The sequence below is a fragment of the Pleurodeles waltl genome, chromosome 7 (genome assembly GCF_031143425.1).
Source record: "Pleurodeles waltl isolate 20211129_DDA chromosome 7, aPleWal1.hap1.20221129, whole genome shotgun sequence".
NCBI lineage: Eukaryota > Metazoa > Chordata > Amphibia > Caudata > Salamandridae > Pleurodeles > Pleurodeles waltl.
In genome coordinates this window covers 1,328,597,978-1,328,615,993 of record NC_090446.1, presented here as the reverse complement: position 1 = coordinate 1,328,615,993, position 18,016 = coordinate 1,328,597,978, and the positions used below count along the sequence as shown (strand labels likewise).

General features: G+C 43.5%; 1 protein-coding gene and 1 long non-coding RNA gene across 2 annotated transcripts in view; one reads left to right on the top strand and one right to left on the bottom strand.

Annotated features, from left to right (window-relative positions):
- LOC138247395 (uncharacterized) overlaps positions 1–2,569 on the top strand; it is a 61,600-nt gene extending 59,031 nt beyond the window's left edge. Inside the window, exon 3 of the long non-coding RNA XR_011194486.1 lies at positions 1,690–2,569. This is a non-coding gene — a long non-coding RNA (uncharacterized lncRNA). The remainder of the gene's footprint in view (positions 1–1,689) is intronic.
- The window catches only part of GRIN2D (glutamate ionotropic receptor NMDA type subunit 2D), a 1,291,669-nt gene that overhangs the window by 1,202,215 nt on the left and 71,438 nt on the right, over positions 1–18,016 (bottom strand). The gene's annotated exons all lie outside the window — the stretch shown is intronic.

Below are 18,016 nucleotides of genomic sequence, written 5' to 3'. Positions count from 1 at the left end.
GCAGCAAACAGGGAGGTCAAATAACTTGTATGGGTATGGAGGGGGGATTGACAGAAGCTGAGATTCTGATGCTTTCCAAAAATATTATGAGTAACTATACTCATCGCTGATTTCAGCATCTGAAATGGAGATGACACAAGCCGGACTACAGCCACACTGCCCTTGCTCCTCACATTGCCCTCAATCACTGATAAATCATGACACAAATATTCTAGCAAATATACTAGCAAAATACTTAGGGCCAGATGTAGGTAGCCTTTTGCGCCTCGCAAATGGCAAAAAACGCCGTTTGCGAGGCGCAAAAGGCCTCACGCGATGCAGAATCACATTTTGCGAGTTGATACCGACTCGCAAAATGTGATTCCGACTCGCAAATAGGAAGGGGTGTTCCCTTCGTATTTGTGCCCGCATCGCGATGTAGAGTTAATTTGTGACCGCGAAAGCGGTCGCAAACCAACTCGCAGTTACCATCCACTTGAAGTGGATGGTAACTCATTCACAAAGGGGAAGGGGTCCCCATGGGACCCCTTCCCCTTTGTGAATGCAAAAAAAAATATTTTTTCAGAGCAGGCAGTGGTCCTATAGATCACTGCCTACTCTGAAAAAACCAAAACTAAATGGTTTCGGTAATTTTTCTTTTTGCAGCTCGTTTTCCTTTAAGGAAAACGGGCTGCAAAAAGAAAAAAAAAAAACTGCTTTATTTAAAAGCAGTCACAGACATGGTGGTCTGCTCTCTCCAGCAGGCCACCATCCCTGTGAGTGCCTAGACTCGCTATGGGGTCGCAAACAGCAACCCACCTCATTAATATTCATGAGGTGGGTCTTTCCGACCCCATAGCGAGTCGCAGAAGGTGTCTGAGACACCTTTCTGCATTTCCTTTTGCGAGTTGCAAATTGCGAGTCTCTGGGACTCGTAATTTGCAACTCGCAAAAGGAAACCTACCTACATCTGGCCCTTAATTCCTTACATGCCGGGATTAGTGGTGCCCAACCAAGCTGCTTTCACCCAGGGTAGGTCAACTGCACATGATTTTGAACAGTTTGTTCTAATGTAGAACTTCCTTCGTCATTGTTTTTTTAGAAGTTGAAAAGAGGTGTTACTCTATGGTATGCACTTCATGTATGATGTAGTAGAAATGTTAGTACTGTCCCTCATGTCACAGTGATCATCTATACGTGACAGTTCATGCATTATGTTAATCCAAGTATTAATAGTTTGACTGTAAACTGATGCACTGAGAAGCCATATTAGTGTGCATTCACCATAGACTAATCACTAAAACCTAGGTGGTATCAAGGTTAAATTACATGTTTGAAAAACTTATCGTAAATTGATCGGTCATTGTGGTATATTTCTAAAGTCTAAACGAATAGTCTATATTGAAACAATATAGAATTTACAATAATCAGTGTTTTAAATTTGTATGCAAAAAAGAGAAATGCAGTTCTGCGCCATACTAGTGGAAATGTATTGACAATTATATTTTCTTTTAGAGTTACTGTAATATGAATGCTAATGATGACTTGCTAATGCTGAATTTATTGTTTGCATATTAAATTGTGTTTTATTTGAATGTATTAATGCGCTGTTTAATTCACTCAAATTATCCTAAGTGAGACCTAATAGGCCCTGTATTCATGACTGCAGGAAATGTCAAGTCATCTTGTTAATGTGTACCTTTCTTTCAGACTCCGTTCCCATGAGAAGGCTAGTTTGGTAATCAATGTCTATTGTTCTACGGGTAGAGAGTTGTGAGAATATGTCCTTGAAGAGAGAACATCATGGACCGCAGACTGGCAATTCAAACATCTGTTTCAATCTTGCGTGAAAGTATACAGATGGACACCGTTCTCATGACAAACCTGGGAAACCATGTGGATGTTTCAAGTTGGAGTCGCATGATTGATTTTGATTGGATGTTGCCCTTCCTACATCAAATGAACTGTTACATTGATGAATCAGCTTACATTATGAACTTTAAAATACTGATACCAACCCGGATGTCTGATCAGAACCTTTGCAAAATCCAAGCTGGACCAGCAGATCTGAAAGGTATTTCCCTCTCTGCCCTTGCCCCTTTGAAAAGTCTTGCTGAGACCTGGATAATTTTCCCTAGCACAAAGAAGAAGACTCTTGACTGAGCTTCTGACATGCTGATGATATCCCCTTATACTTATCTTTTGTCAATTTTAGTTAGTAGCCTGATGCCTGAGATTACCTTTTTTTCAAATTCTTTTTGCCATTTTTGTCCTTTTTCTCTGTTGCCCACATGTGGTCTTCCTCACACCTTTTTCCCTGATTGGCTAATCTATGGGGATTTCCACTTGCCCGACTAAATTGAACAGTGATGCTTATTAAAACTGAACAACGGTTGTTTTCCATTCATCAGGTCATTTTACTGATTTTCTGTATTGTCTTTGTTGAGTGCCTAGTTCTCTTAATGTTAGTCGAACTAAACGTATTTTGATGCCTTGGTCAACCCTTGGCGATTCTGTATCTTTATACCTTTGTCTTGAGAACTGTCTGCATGGCTCTGAACTTAAGTTTGTAATAAATCCCTTGACTTTATTCCTCACTGGAGTTTTCATTGTTTGACCACATTGGTCCTACTGTGTAATGTAAATGGTTTGTATTGAACTTTTTTTGTTTGGCTCTACCACACCCTTATGCAGGATCCAAAGATCCATTTACCTTGTTGTGCACTGATTCCTGCGAAGGATGAAAATGCTCCAGCACATATGTAGTGCTCACACATCTGGGACATCTGGGTGTACTTCTAAGGTCACTGTCATCACCAGGGGGACAGATAGGGTTATCCCCCTTCTCTGCTGCTGTTCTCAGCTTCACTGGAGCCTCTTCTGTGTGTCTTTCGAGAACACCTCAGAGGGGACTGCAAATAAGGTAGAACCAGATAATAGTGTCTTCTTAGACAGAAAGCATCTTTATGGTAGACAGTCTGGTGAGGACCTATCAACAGTAGTGAAGGAGATAGTGAACAACGGAGATCTGCAGTCTACGTATATATATTTGAGCAAATTAGAAATGTTTCTGCTGACATCAAGAATGGCTCATTTTCAGCTGGAATTGGCAAAGCAGTGGAGTGTGGTATCTAGGCATTTGAATACACAGAGTGCAGCATCATAGCTCGTGATAACTGTGGGACACGTGGAGAGGTGGATAAGGGTCTCTCTATCCATGGTAGCTACAAATGGCTTGAGAAGGATGGTCCCTTCAGGTTCCCATATTTATTTATCAACATCTCTATACCACTACTTCATTTGTTTTTCTGCACTGCTCAGTCACTGTTGATTAGACTGTTGCAGGCTGGTAAACAACCGAGTGGCCTGAGAAATCTTGACGGTCCCATAAATGACAGAATAATGGCAGTGCCTAATATCAGACTCTACTACTAGGCATGCAGGCTTATTTTGCCAGCTATTGCCATCACCTAATGCCTGCGTTACAAGAGGGCAGCTGTACCATGCACTATAGAAATGGTTGTGATGGGTTCTGTGACTCGACTCACTGAGCAAACAACAAAAGCAGCCTGCGAAGTGTGGGTGTGGTACAGACTGGCTCAATATTGCAACTGTGTGTTCTTATATATCTGAAATTGTGGGACTGGACAAGCCATAGATACCAGTAATGGTATGGCACACTCACATATTGCTTGCTTGTGCCTTAGCAGGTTGAAGTTTATACACCCAGACAGGATACTTCCAGGATGTAGCACTTTCTCAGCTCAATGAGCCTCAAGAGATTACCAGTCTACACATCTTTTTATACTTCAGATTGAAACATGCATTGCAGGTTCTTAGTCATGTCCACATGGCCGAGCGTCCTGCGCAAAGAACCGAACTCAGTTGCTCATTAGCACAAACATTATAACCCACTAAACTCAGCCCTTCAGGTATGGGAAAGCTTACTCGGCTTCATGCTATCAGGTGAACAGTGATGATATTGCTGTGCCCAAATGGAAAAGGTGTCTCCGTGCATTTGGCATCAGCTGTTGCATATGTACATTTGGTTTAGTACACTCCATCACAGCTTCATAGATAAGGGCCTGAAAAAGATCAAAGCTGCCGGTGTTGCAACCAACAGTTTCAGATTTTATTCATCTTGCATGGGTCTGCTCTCGCACCTAAAGATATTGCCAGGATACCTTTGAGGTAATATCAAAAATAGCAGACTTGCATCTGTTTCCTTCCCCCATGGTAGCACTACTTGGCTTCGTCAAGTGATCACAAGATGATCAGTTGCATTAGTACTGGTGTTGGCATAGATCAGGGTGGCAATAGCATGGTCGGGGTCAAAACTGAAGAAGTAACAGTTGCTGGTAGATCTGGTGTATGGCAAGGACACTCTAGATGTACATGTTTCACTCATGTTGACCATCTGGGACCTTTTCAGATGATATCTCAAGCTAGTAGAGAATAAGGAAACAAGCCAACAAAATGCAGTAGGAGATAGGGTCACTGTGCCATTGGTAATCGGAGGGGTGGACTAGACTTGAATGTGTGGCCTTGTCATTAGGGCTTAGGGAATGCCTGACTGTTGCAAGGGTGGCAGAGGAGCTGTATTGCGAGATATTCAGAGTGGCCCTTCACTGCTACTACGTGCAGATATAAGAGAATGATCCCTAGTCGTGATGTTAATCTGTGACGCCTCACTGATAAACGAGTAGGCCAATACCAGTGTGCCTCAGAATATAGAGAAGAAAACCTTGATGGAAAGAGATATCATGACCAGAATATCAAGGTCTAAATATTGAAAGGTAAGTAAGTAGAGATTTTCTATACCCAACTCTCCATATGTCCTTTGACAATACGCCGAAAAGTATAGGGTGGTTTTCCTAAGCTGACGATGAATTTAGAAAAGAATGCCAAATAAACTTTGTAATTGCAATTCTATTTGGAGTGCACGTGATCCTGTGCAGGTCTGGCGTTGGAGGAAGAATTTTATATATAACTTCAAGGTCCATAGATATGTAGTTAAGAACAGTAAGTCTATACTTCCTCTAAATGCACTTTCCATTTGATATTTGTCACTATATTATTTTGCATGATATTCTGATTTCAAGTAATGTTCCAATCTGCCGAAGCCAACTGAAGCAAGTATTATAGCATTGTCATCTTTTACGTTTCTATAGTAAAATCAGTGCAATAGAACCTATGTATTGACTTCAGTCCAGCACTTCTCATTTTAGTTTGGGGACTTGTACTATGGAATATAGCGCATAGAGCTATCGTGGTATCACCTACTCACTGGTTTGTCCCAAAGACTGTTGTATTCTCATGGTATGTGCTGCTCACATGCACTAATGGGTGAAAGAAGGACAATGGGCCACATGTACAAAGCTTTTTTCTCGTCGAAAACGACCCGATTCGCAGAATCGGGCTGTTTGCGACAAGAAAAAAGCATTTTGTGATGCACAAACCCAATTTAGCGATTTGGTAATCTCTTTACCGAATTGCAAAAAGGATTTGCAAGTCGCAATTAGGAAGGAGTGCTCTCTGCAAGTCACAGTGCAATATATGATTGTTTTGTGAACGTGAATGTGGTCACAAAACAATCAGAGTTAGCACCAATTTCAAATCGGTGCTAACCCATTCGCAAATGGGAAAGGGTCCCCACGGGACCCCTTCCCCTTTATGAATGGATGCGAAAATATTTTTTTAGAGCAGGCAGTGGGACCACTGTCTGCTCTGAAGAAGTGAGAAGAAAACTTTTTTTTTTTTTTTAAATGCAGCCCGTTTTCCTTTAAGGAAAACGGGCTGCATTTAAAAAAAAAACACTGCTTTATTCAAGCAGGCCACTATCCCTGTGAGTGTGGCCATTCCCAATGGGGTCGCAAAATGCGACCTACCTCATGAATATTTATGAGGTAGGTAATTTGCGACCCCATTGGGAATCGCAAACAGTGTCACTGACACTGTTGTACATTAGATTTTGCGACTCGCAAAACTTGATATTTGTACATGTTGTCCAATGTGCCTCAAGGCTATCTTACAAGCAATAGAAGAGTTTTTCCTGTTAACCCCAAATAAACTTGTGCTTTATGAACGAAATTAAAAGAAAAGTGTTTCTTCGGGATTCATTTATTTTCTTCCAATAGATGTATCCATTATATGTTGCAGCCTCTTGTACATTTCGCCTCTTGTGCAATTCTGTTTTTTAACTTAATATTAATTTAAGGTAGTAAATTACTTTATATCCGGTCCTCAACTATGTCAAACACACTGTCTTCTTTTGAAAAGGTTTATCGTTCTTCAGTTGCACACAGTAAGACAGAGGTACTAAAAATTTAAGCAATAATTAAAATGCATCCTGTAGTATTTTATTCTATTTCAACAAGAGGTCTTGTGCCAAGCTATTCAAGAAGAAAGGAGCTGTAAGGCCCTAGTTTATCATTTTGAATGTATGAGAGGTAAATCAACCCACTACCTACTATATTCAAATAAAACAATAATTGGCTGTAGACGAAATGCACAAGATGTAAAGACATAATGGCAATGTCTATTTGAAGAAGTGACATTGATGCACAGGACTACTTTTCTTTTTATGTTGAAAATGGCAGCATATGGCACCAATGACACTGGGATTGTTGAGGACAAGCTGATTTCTAACATCCTTAAGACCTGGTCGGCTACTTTTCGACAACAGCAGTTTAATGCATAGTGACCACCCCCCAAAGTTCAGTGATAGGTGCAAAAGAGTAAACTCGTGGCCAGAGTGGGCCTTCCCATAAAAATATGAGAGCACGTGAAGCATTACATTCACACGTAGCTGAGTCGAGTATTATCCTTAAGGGCTATTGGGATATGGGCTCTGGATCACAGCAAGAGCCCAGTCTCATTGTTTACTATTCAAGGAACTATGTTTGACTTACTTGCAGACAATTCACCAAGATCTCTGGAACCTTATCAACCATTCCCCCTTCTCCTCTGTAAACTCTGAAATTTATGAAGCAATTCATCAACCAATGCTTAATACCTGGGACACAGCAACCAAATAATGAAGCAAACCTTCCCTTCCAGGCAGCACTGGAACTGCCTTTGACATGTGATTGTTATACTCTCTGTTCCTCCTAATGCCTCGTAGCGTCCACCACCTTCCTCTCAGCTCAAGGCCTTAGGACACTCCTCCATATACAGAAGCACTGATGCTCCTCCTCCTTGAGGCAGTCCCCTCCCTTGCTGTCATAGTAGGGTACAATCACTACTCAGGACATATTCCACCTCACTACTGTGTCCATATTGTACTGATGAATATGCATATCTGTAATACAACATTTTGATTTGACAGTCGGGCAACACAGGGATGCACAATAGGTCATCAAATGAAAAAAATGTACTTGGCCTCTCTTATAATAGTTACAGATTCGTGTTTCATCGCCCATCTTCCCAGCCAAGCTAAACTCTGTCTGTCTTGGCTGCTCCAAGTGCTGGCTGTTATGGGACCTGTTACTCAGTTTGACGAAGTAATTTGCCCATGATCACGCACATGGCCACGTGGAAAACTGGGTTTTTGGAGCAGGTTTGCTGATATCAGAGCTGATATTACAATGAGGAAAAGTATTTTGAACTTTAACAATTCAGTGCATTTGATAGATGGTTCTGATGTCTAAGGTTCGTTTCCCAGATATCTGTGTGCCACAAGCATGGGGTTTCATATATCTCCACGTATTCTGACCGTCATATTTTGAGACCTGGATTACCCTACTATAAAGAGATTTGTTACATTAGTCTTGTTAGTATAGCAGAAGTGAACCAAGACTATACCTTCCAAGGTGCATTAGCTTCCTATAGCAGGTTGTATAGCTGTTCCAAGTTGCATGATGTCATCTGGTCATGCTGTACTCAAATGGGAAGCACCTGCCCTTAGCTTAGTGACTGATGATGTTTCCTGAAATTCTGGGCCATGAGTGAGTGAGTGAGTTAATGACCAAAGCACCATAGCATGAAATACCTAGGCCCTCATCACAAATAGGGTACTCTTTCCTGTTTGCACACAGCACACCTTTAAATAAGTGTGCCGTGCGCAAACACAGAAAGTGTGCCATATTGCAGAGAATGTACTGCCCTCAAGGTAGCCACAAAAATGTGCTGCCCTGGGGGTAGCACATTCAAATGAAATACAGAGCAGCTGCTTCAATGCCACTCCGTGTGTCACAGTGTAGACGGAAGCCCTCTGCACTTTGAGGACGGTGCAAGTGAGTGCAGTGAGTTACTGCACCCACCTGCAGGGAGATGAACCCCCCCCCTTTCCTCCCTTGAGAGGTCTGCTTTTAGCGCTGCACTGACAGAGCACCACCTTTTTGTGGTACATTTTAAGTGTGCCTTTTGACAGTTTCTTTGCCTTTGCACCTGCACCCATGATACGGAGTTGGCGTGGAGGCAAAAACATTCCCTCATTTGCTTGGAGCCATGCCCCCATGCAAATGAGTGAGTGCCCTCTTGAGATAGCCTTGGTTTTGCATGTGCACCAACGTTATCAGTATTACAGGGGCTTGTGAGGTCCCTTCTGTAATACCAAAGTTCCCCAGGAGCACACAAAGCAGGAGCACATGCCTGTTGCACTCATCTGGTTACTTTCTGTAATATGGCCCCTACTCATATTTAGATATGGATTTTTTGACCAAGGAAACCACAGGGATGATTGTTGCGCTTCATTATTTGGTGGGTCAAAAATCTCCCATGGCATTGTGACTCATGTCATCTTGCCTCCGCCTTGCGTGTTCTCTCTAACGTGGGGCAATGTTATGAATACAGCGCACTTTCTCTGTTTGTGCCACATCACACCTTTCAAAAGACAGGCTGGGCACAAACAGGGTCAGTATGACAGAAGGGGACAGACAAGCATCTGTGGCTCTTTCTGTAATACCATTGTGCCCCTGGGGTCCACAAAGTAGGCACACATGCCTGTTACGCCCCTAGCACACAATGTAGAATGCACCCCTTGTCTACCTCCTGTCCGTCAAAAACAAATCCTAATCTCACAGGGATGCTGCGCATAATCTGGATGGGTGCTCTCTCTAGAATCTTTCTATCTCATCTACACTCTAAGTGGCTACTGCCCCCTCTCCAGAAAATTAGGGACTAGCAAAGGGTGGCAGCTAGTAATCAATTAAAGGTTTATGTCTTGTTTCCTCTACTGTAATACAATAAGTGAGACCCTTCTTTTTTTGTGTGTGTCACTGGCAAGCCCACTGGAATTATGTGATTTGCAGTCTCTGTGTTTTTCCACATAATTGTGAATTTGCTGCATTTGCCACATAACCCATCATCCTCTGCATAATCTGCAGATTTTAACAAAAAATTGTTTCTAGCTCAAACTGATCAAAAGTTACTAAAATTGCAGTGACTTGTGTTGCCACTCAGTTGAAGTCCAGATGCAAAGATGACTGGTCATCTTTCATTTGCTTTTTACTGTATTTGGATGTTACAGTGGTGCTAATGAGGTGAAGCCTTTGCTTCCAGAGCGTTAAGGTGTGATAAAATGACAAATTCTGCATTAAGTCTACCGCAAAATACGGTGCATAATTTGCCTTTTCTTGTTGCCTAATTTAGTAAACCCTGCAGTATAATTTTGCCCTTCCTTGCCACATAATTCCAATGGCGTGGTCATAGAATGTGTGTATACTGGGTATTTGTTCCATTGTGGTGTGCTCTGGGTCGGAGGCTTGTCTGAATAGGTGGTTTTTACTTCCTTCCTATGCTAGACTCTCCTCACTGGTTGATCTGTGGCTGTTAAGTTTATTTTTTTAATTTACATAGTCTTATACAGGGCAGAACAAGGGCCCTGGACTTTAAACAGCTGCATGGAAATATAAAGTAGAAAATATACAACAGGTACAAAGATGCGCTGCATGCAGGATGTACTGATAGAGCATACACGGGAGTAAAGACTTTGTGAATTCAAAAAGTCTCATACAAAGTTTGCACAAGGTCTGAGGGTATGAGTACAGATATCACCGCATCATAACTGGTTTAACATAGAAATCACTGGCACAGTGGATGTCATGTTCAAATCAGAGGGCTCCTTATTGAGAAAGGTTATGAGTTCAGACTTAGAAATGTTGAGATTATGAGCTTTCCTAAAAGAGATTGGCTGGAAATTCCAGGATATAGAGGCTGTTCTGGAAAAAGATTGCTTCGTGGTCCTTTCTTTGAAATTTTTGGGAGGTTCCAAATCAGTTTTAGGTTGAGCGCGCAAGCGCCTTGGCCTGTTCTAAGTATTGTGGGTTTTAATCATGCCCATCGCACACAAACTTCTTTTTCTTTTTGTGTGCCTCCTTCATGCTCATGCTGGCTGTGGAGCTTTGAATCATCTCGCTTATGTCAACTGTTTTACTTTTCATTTTCAAGTTATGTGGCAAGAAAAGTCCAGTTAGGAATTTACAATGCTAATAGCTCTAACTCGAGCAAATGTGTAACCCATTGCATTGCAAATGCTTGTTTCATTTATAATTATGGATAGATCAAGACACTTTTGATCTTCCATGCAAAGTATCTGAGCGTGTTTAAGCACACTCTCCTGGGTGTAGTATTACCAGGCTTAATGGTGTCCTAAAATGGCATCTTGCTTCCTTTGGGAGCATCTTAAGGTCCTCAAACACCAGAATGTTGTGAGTACTGCAACAAGTTACAGCCACTAAGCGAGCAGCGCCATGAAAGACTGCTAAGCATTGAGTGGTGCCTACCTTGCTTTGGGTGGACCGGTTAGGAGGCCTTTGCTAAAGTCTATCCTCTTAAGGGTGAGAACTACTACTTCTGGTCCTGTTTGTTGGGTTGATGGGGCTGATTACAAGTTCCTTGATGTAATTTATAAGCCATCTTCTGCTATAGTCTGCCCCTCAGCACTTCCTCTTGAGAGTTCTGTTGTCTTACAGGCGTTGGAGGGTTACCTATAGCCAACAAACCCAAACCAATGACCCCAGGTTACACACTTGCCTCTGCAGAGGATACATTGGCTACCGGGGCAACCTGGCAACTCGGGACTGTTCGAAGATGTGCCTCCATATTAGTTCCTTCTAAGCGGTATAGTATCCAGCTGCACAATGTGCTGTTTTCTATTTTGTTCTCAAATTAATAAGGTATTTTTTTGCACTGACATGCTGGACACAAAGGCGAAGCACATGGTGAAGCTTCTGCCTGTGTCACAGTGACCTCCTCTCCCCGGCTACACTTGTTCTTCCATTTGATGTATGGTATTCCTGGAAAATGTATTCCGAGCCTTGTACTAATAAATCTCTCTCCTTTATCTGTGACTTCGGTCGGGTCTAACTTTTCTCTATTATCTCCCTGCCGGCCCCTGAACTGATTTCTTCTGATTTAGTAGCATTTCCTTTCCCTCCCATTTGTTCTCATAGAGTGTCACTATGTCATTGTACAGTGCAAGTGTCCATGGCTCGGGGCTGCAGCTGCAGTAAACGCATGGGCCACCATTCACTACGAGGCAGCTAACAAGAGGAGGGCTGACACCGGAACTAAAAGACCCAAAGGTCACGAGTTTTGCTCATGGTGCCCTGATGCTGGCCATATATTACTTTGTATCCCATCTCAGACTGGAAGATTGTTTTAGCCACAGCTATTACCAACCAGAGACGTCTTAGACTGCTTCTAGTGCAAGCTCAGAGGCTTCCCACTGTGACATTAGACCTGATAATTTGAACTGTCTCCTTCGGACGTTAGACCAAGGAGAGTGAGGTATTCCTTTGTGACCTAAAACTAGGCACAGTGAACGCCCCACAGTGGCATCTGACCAAGCAAAATGTAGCATTTCATGATACATCAGACAAGGAAGCGAGAACTGTGCCATTGTGGGGTCCAGTTGCTAGGTCTATGAGGGAACATCCCATACAGACATTACACTAGAAAAAGTAAACCACGCCGCTGTGATGTCACAGAAAGGACAGCAAAGTGTTCCTTTGCGCCATAAAATCGAGAAATATAAATCGTCCCTTTGTGATATCAAACCAGGGAAACTAAGCTGCCTCATTGTGCATTCAGACTAAGGAAAGAGAGGCCTCCCTGTGTGCCAACAGCGGTGGCGCAGCAAGGGTACCATGAGCCCTAATGCAAACCAACAATTGGCCTTACCCTCACCATCTGATTTGTTAGCGCAGGACAGCCACTAACAAGGGTGACGTGAGTCCTGCACATCGCTGAGCCCCAGTACCACTTTCTTCTGCACCACTGATAGCTACGCCACTGGGCAACAGGTAAGATCAAAGTACCTGAAGCATTTAGACAAGGCAACATGCACCGTCTCATTGTGACAAAGGAAAGCAACGCATCCATTTGTGACCTAAGATTGGAAAAAATGAATTGGCCAATTGTGACCTGGAACCGGGAGAGAAGCATCTATAGTGCCATCAGACAGGGAACGTGGAATGGCATATCGTGACATGAGTTCAATGAAATTCTGCTGTTTCATTATGTCATCAGACTAAGTGGAATTAACTATCCTGTTGTTACGCAAGACCAACTGTAGCATCCTATTATGCCAGAGTTCTAGAACTGCCTCATTGTGACTTCTCACCAAGGAAAACAAAGCATCCCTTTTTATTGTATCCTCAGGAAACTTTAATGGTCCCATTTTGACACCCATTCTAGCATCAGACCACGGAAAGCCTAGCATCCGTTGTAACAACAGGCAGGAGAATCTTCACTGATTTATTAGGGCACATGATAAAGGACTTTATGGCATTTAGTTATGACATTAGAGCAAGGAAAGTGTAGCACCCGATTCTGACATCAAACCAGGGTACAAGCACAGTCCCATTGTGACACCAGACCATGAAGCATTAAGCTTCCTATTGTGATATCAAAAAAAGAATGTCAACTGTTTGATTATTACATCAGACCAAAGAACATGAATTTTGTTCGTGACATCAGAGCAGGCACAGAGAAATGTCCAATTGTGACTTCAAACAAAATAAAAAAAACATCAATTTGTGACTTAAGGCTATGAAATGTAAATTGACACATTGTGACATGAAACCAAGGAAAGAGGAACATCCCACAGTGACAGCAGATTCAGGAATCAGAGCTGTCCTGTGGTGACATCAGACCAAAGAAAGTGTAGCATCCAATCTAACATGAAGCCAAGGTTATAGAGCTGTCCCACTGTGACAACACAGCAAGGACTGTGATGTGACCACGTGACCCTTTCAACTTCACACCAGGGTAAGTGACTGCCCCAGTGTGACATCTTACCAAGAAAATTGTAGCATCACTTTATGACACAAGGTGAGGGAAACAGGAACAGGATATGTCATTGTGTCATGTCACTTGGCCATTGTGCAGCCAATCGAACCAAGCGAAGTAATGAGTCCTTTAGATTAAGCCAGGGAACACTAGGGGTATTATAGTGACTTCATGCTAGGGAACTTGGGAAGACATATTGGGGGTCATTCTGACCCTGGCGGTCACCGACCGCCAGGGCCAACGACCGCGGAAGCACCGCCAACAGGCTGGCGGTGCTTCCTGGGCCATTCTGACCGCGGCGGTAAAGCCGCGGTCAGAAAAGGGCAACCGGCGGTTTCCCGCCGGTTTACCCCTGGCCCAGGGAATCCTCCAGGGCGGCGCTGCTTGCAGCGCCACCATGGGGATTCCGACCCCCTTCCCGCCATCTTGTTCCTGGCGGTTTTTACCGCCAGGGACAGGATGGCGGGAACGGGTGTCGTGCGGCCCCTGGGGGCCCCTGCACTGCCCATGCCACTGGCATGGGCAGTGCAGGGCCCCCTAACAGGGCCCCACAAAGATTTTCAGTGTCTGCTTTGCAGACACTGAAAATCGCGACAGGTGCCACTGCAGCCGTCGCACCCCTGCAAATCCGCCGGCTCCATTCGGAGCCGGCTTCCTCTTTGCAGGGGCTTTCCCGCCGGCCCAGCGGGAAAGTCAGAATGACCGCCGCGGTCATTTGACCGCGGTGCGGTCTTTTGGCGGTCTCCGCCCGGCGGGCAGCGCCCGCCGCCCGCCGGGGTCGGAATGACCCCCATTGTGCCATTAGAACAGAGAGTGAAACCTCTCACGTTGTGACATTTGATAAAAAGAACTGAAGATTCCTTTTCTGACAAACTTCTAGGAAACTCAACTTGTTCCACGATTATATCAGATATCATATAGGACCCGAGAAAGAGAATCAACCTATGGTGACATCAATCAGGGAACGGGAAAAATTTCATTGTGACATAAGAGCAAGGAAAATTAAGTATCCCAGTTTGCCTTCAAACTGGGGACAGTGAACTACTGTGTTGGGATGTCAGACTACCACAAGTTAACTGTCCCGTTGTGACAAAAATCAAGGAAATTGAAGCATATCATTGTGACGTCAGATGATGAAGTGCAAAGTTACATTTTCCTTAAACATCAGACCAATGAAAGCAAACCTTTCGATAGCAGCATCAGTTAAGGGACGTGATCTCCCATTGAGAGAACTGACCACTGACAGTAGAAAATAAATACCAAAATGTGTGTAGTAAGAGTAGCCTGGTACCCAATTTATTAGTCCAGTGAGAGTATGAGAAGATCCCATTGTGATATCACACCAGTGGGAATACAAAAGCAACTCCTGTTGACATCAAGTTAGTTAGACTAGATGCCAGACTCTCACCAGTTTACAGTGAGTAAGGCAGTGCTTAATTTGACCTGGTGGTTTCCGGTGGGGGCACTGGCACTTATTTTGGTGGGCCAACACTCATTTTTTTGCATCAGGCATTTAATGCGGGCAAAAGTCACATATGGGAGAGATGGAGAAAGAGAAAAGCTTAAAAGCGTCACAAAGGGAGAAAGCAGAAAGTTGCAAGAGTGAGATGAAGGGGCAGGAAGTGGCTGTAAATGGATTAAAGGGGCCCGACATGGCTTTAGGATTATGCTGCCTCAGTATTCTGTGCTAGCACATTTAATTGCCACAGCCACCTTTTTCAAAGGAGAGCTTTGGGCACCGGCACATTTTTAGTTGCATATAAAGCACTGGAGTAAGGAATGCCTAGAAGTCCCAAAGGAGATGCTACAAGGTATCTCTGCAAACCCACAAATCTAGCCACTCCCATCAAGCGGGCAAAACAGGGAATCCAAAATGTGTGGCTTAAGTTTGATAGGGATACTAAGCAAGCAGGGCCGACCTTCTATCAGAGGTAGTGAAGATGAGTGAGATTACAGGTGGCGAGCCAACAAATTAACAGGGAGCCAGAGCTGAACTAAGGTTTTGGCTCACATCTTAGAGCTTGTGCCCATGTCGAGCCCTGAAAATGTTTGCTCTGTAAATCATAGAACAAACATCACGTAAAATATGAAAAAAACTCTTCAAAATTCAAAAAAGTGTTTTCTGGTATCACTTTGTGCAAATCAGCCGGTGAATAGGTATCTGTTTGTATTTCCTTATGTTAAGGCTTTGTTTTTACCTTAGTGCAGGTTTTAAATATAACGCAAAGGCTGAGCGCTTTACATTAGTAACAGCTGCATTACACAAGGTCACATGCATTATTTATAGGCACAGGGGAATCAAGTGATGTGCCCAGAATCACAGGATTTTGAGCCAATGCAGAGTTGAACCTGGTTTTCCAGTTCCAAAGTTGGCAGCTCTGACCCTAGTACCACATCCTGGGCACAAGGAAGGAGCCAGAAGCCACATGAAATCTCGACTTGTTATGGGCTTGAGGTTCTAACAGGACCTCGAGCTGAGCCAGAGCCAAGCTTCAGGCTCGAGCTTTCAGTGGCTCGCCCACCTCTAAGTGAGGTACAGTCAAGCAGTCACACCATTAATGAAAGTTAAAGAGTTGCCCAGGGGTTGCTTTTACTTTATAAAAAAATGATGAAATACCAGTAACTCTGTTAAAAAAACGTACAAATAAAAATAATGCGCTGGTCTTCAAACCAACGATTTTAGCCACAACGGGTAAAAAATATAAGAAGCTGTGGACACCAGAGATAATTTACATCAACGCATTTTTCTCAGCCATGCAATTTTGTGGGTTTTGCTCATGGGGTGTTGACCGAACTTTGTCGATGGCAGTTCCTTAAGTATCTGAACCACAATGCACTTAAAATACTTTAAAATTTGGTTTGCTCTAACAACATCACAAACCACACTACATATCAAAATCTTCATAATCAGGGCCATGGTGGTCCTAGACCCCTGAGGGTCAGGCCCATCTTAGAGATTCTGGGGGCCTTGGGCCAAACGTACTTTGGGAGGTCCTGTTCGGCACAGGCGCACACCTCCAAATTGTAAATGTTTTTACATCTAATATTTAGAGATAGTGAGGTGTCTTTTCAATATTGTAACACAGCAGCAGCTCACCAATATTACTGCAAATAATCTCTGAGAAACCCTCGATTTCTCCTATCTGAGGTCCTGTTTTGATATAAAAGAAACTTTTTTTTAATGGGGGTTGCATGAAACATAAACATTTCTCTGCAAAATGTCTATATTAGAGCCTAACAGATCATCCACATTAAGAATAAATTCAAGGAAAAACAGTATTTAAAACAATCTGTTGAAGAATTATTCAAGTCATCAGGACAATCAGGGCAAGACTGCAGAACAGAGCTGGCTGAATCAGAGAGGCCCTCTGAAAGGCTGGGGCCGTGGCCAGAGCCCACTTTGCCCACGCCTTAAAACGTCTCTGAGGAGGGTTCCAAGACATACCAGACCAGGTCTACATGAAGGTCCAACTCGAGAGGATAAGATGTGTGTTACCAAATAGGATCACCCTCAACCACGCTGGCTGGAGCTGAGATGTTCATAAGGTAACTTCTATGCAGTATCCCAACATGGCTGGGGTGCCCTAAGAACACAGGCACGCTACTCACTCATACTCGTACTCACTTATACTTAGGACACACTAGATTTAGAATGCTGGGAATAAAATGGTCGTTCAGTTGATGTGGTGCTCCAGTACGTAGGCAGGTCCTCTCGAAGCACAGATGTAGTTCCATGCATTTCAAGCATTTAATATAGCTAGTAGTTCACCTTCAGGTGGCAGTGAGCAGGCCTTTTGGGCCAGGAGGCATGAGACTCCAACTCAGACCCCTCACAGGATGTGAATGAAGGCACGAGGATACACAGGAATGGTGGCTGTATCAGAGACACCTTTGGAGAGCAAGAATGCTGGACGTTGGCTCGTCAGGAGGATGGTACTGTCTGGGTACAGTCCACACCCTCTGCTAAGAATATAGAATTGGATAGTTTCCGCAACTGATGTTCCATTTGCAGTCCTAACCTAGAATAAGGTACATCAAGAAATGCCACACATATGTTGGAAAAAATCAATCATACTATTGAGAATTCAGCATTAACATATACTGTTCTCCGATCTGGAGGCCAGAAGTACCTTCTGTGTGGGCAAGGGCTCGAAAGAACACAGTTCTTATATTGTCTATGACATGGGGCAGTGTTGTGGGTTGTGAATGGCAGGGCAGTCTAGAAAGCAATAATCTGCTAGTGGAATTAGTTGCAAGGTGTGGTGGGAATCAATGAGAATTGTGACCCTAGGAGGGATTGGGGATTCACTTCTCTCAGACCTAGCAAAAGCACCCAAAGACATACCTGTCTATTCAGTGACAACGATATTCACACCACACTCAGAAAACTGTCAACCAGATTGTGGTCGCTCAGACAGGGAACGAAGCCAGTAATGAGTAGGCTCGTTAAGAAGCCCTGGATCTTTCTTAAGGAGGAAGTCAAGAGTTCCAAAGTGCAGGTGCCAGGATAGAGAAGAAGTGGTCGCCTATTCTTTGCCATTGGATGCAAGTCACAACCAGATGACCCAGGTCCAATGGAAAAGCAAACAGGTCAGTGGGGCAGGGGATATATTTGCACAGGTTTTTCCACAAAAAATGGATCATCAAGAAAGAAAAGACCTCAATGAAAAGTACAAAACACCTTGAATACGCTCTTCGCTTCCACGGGCAGCCACAGCAAAGAGCTGGAATAAGTGGGGTAACCAAACATGATGGGGCCCTCCTCCAGAATGTGGCAAGGGCCCCTTATGTCCCCACATCTCTT